Source organism: Acyrthosiphon pisum, chromosome A3 (genome assembly GCF_005508785.2).
Source record: "Acyrthosiphon pisum isolate AL4f chromosome A3, pea_aphid_22Mar2018_4r6ur, whole genome shotgun sequence".
Classification (NCBI taxonomy): Eukaryota; Metazoa; Arthropoda; class Insecta; order Hemiptera; family Aphididae; genus Acyrthosiphon; species Acyrthosiphon pisum.
Genome location: NC_042496.1, coordinates 40,704,226 through 40,705,764, shown reverse-complemented (window position 1 = coordinate 40,705,764; position 1,539 = coordinate 40,704,226).

The following is a 1,539-nucleotide window of genomic DNA, read 5'->3' as shown; positions in this document are numbered from 1 at the left end:
GAGCCACGGTAAATACTAGATCATGATCACCCATTTTTAGAAGTCGGGCAGTACAAGTTTCAGAGAGTGCAGGAGTTCAAATATCTAGGATCGACAATGACACAAAAAAACGATGAACTTAATGAAATAAGAGCAAGACTTCAATCCGGTAATAAGTGTTACTACGGTCTAAGTAATTTGTTAAAGGCGAGGACGATATCGATGAACCTCAAGATACAACTGTATCGCACCCTCATCCGTCCAGTGGTAATGTATGGTTGTGAAGTATGGACATTACGGAAATCGGATCAAAACAGACTACTGATATTCAAAAGAAAAATATTAAGACGAATCTTCGGACCGTGTATAGATGAGACCACAGGGGAATGGAGAATTCGAAAAAACGAGGAGCTCAAACAGTTGTACCAAATGTCTGATATAATTAGAGAAATTAAAAAAAAGAGACTCCAATGGGCAGGACATGCATGGAGAAAGGAAGGAACTCTAATTCGAATGGTTCAATGTGGGACTCCCCAAGGAAAGAGACCCTTGGGACGACCTCGACTAAGATGGGAAGACCAAGTCAGGAAGGACGTACAAGTGACAGACCCAAGTGCCGATTGGAAGGTCTTAGCGTTGGATAGAGTGAAATGGCAAGATATATGTTTGAATGTATGATCTTAATGGTCGATTACAGACAAGAAGAAGAAGAAATACTAGATCTGCTGCCAAAAAGCTGATTCAGACTAGATTTCAGTATAATATACGTATAGGATTTTCTATAATCGCGCCCTGAGATCATTTAAAAAATATAATTGGGTACCAATAGGTGCTATAAACAGATAATCTGTTCACTATTCTGTAATCTCAGTAAAGATTTTTTCACGTCCGCGGCCTACTGTGCTGTAACACAGTAGCACAGTGGGCCAGTCCGGCCCCGACCACGACGCATCGCACTACGTATAACAACGGGCGGGCGGTAACGGTGAATGATTCGTGGTTTTGGCGCAGGCGGCCACAACACACGATTCGTGGGTGTGCAGAGGGACACGACACGAGAAACGAACACAAACGGTCAGGCCCGGATTGAGCCGGCGAGCTATACGGAGAAAATCTCGGTGGGCCGCGTAAAATTTGGGCCGTTATTATTTTTGGACAAATGTAGTCTAGTATTTTTAGATAGTGATATAGTAAAATATAGATCCAAATACACGGTTATAACAATAAATGCGTCAGCTATATAATACTGATGTATAGTGTATTGCCAATACACTATACACCAATACAGTATTGCAGTGCCGTAGCCAGAAAAAAATGTTGAGGGGGGCCACTTAATTTTTTTTCATTAGCCTTTGAAATGCTAGAATATCTAATTATGACCCCTTTGTTCATAAAGTGTATCTACAACTCGTTTTATGACTGTATTATATTTATGTTAACAAGTATGGTACCTACATTGGCTATATTTTAATATAACAATGCATTAATATTATTGTAAACCATAGGTTAATGTATTCATCAATATAATTATCATTATATTAAAATGTGTTGTAAACAAAA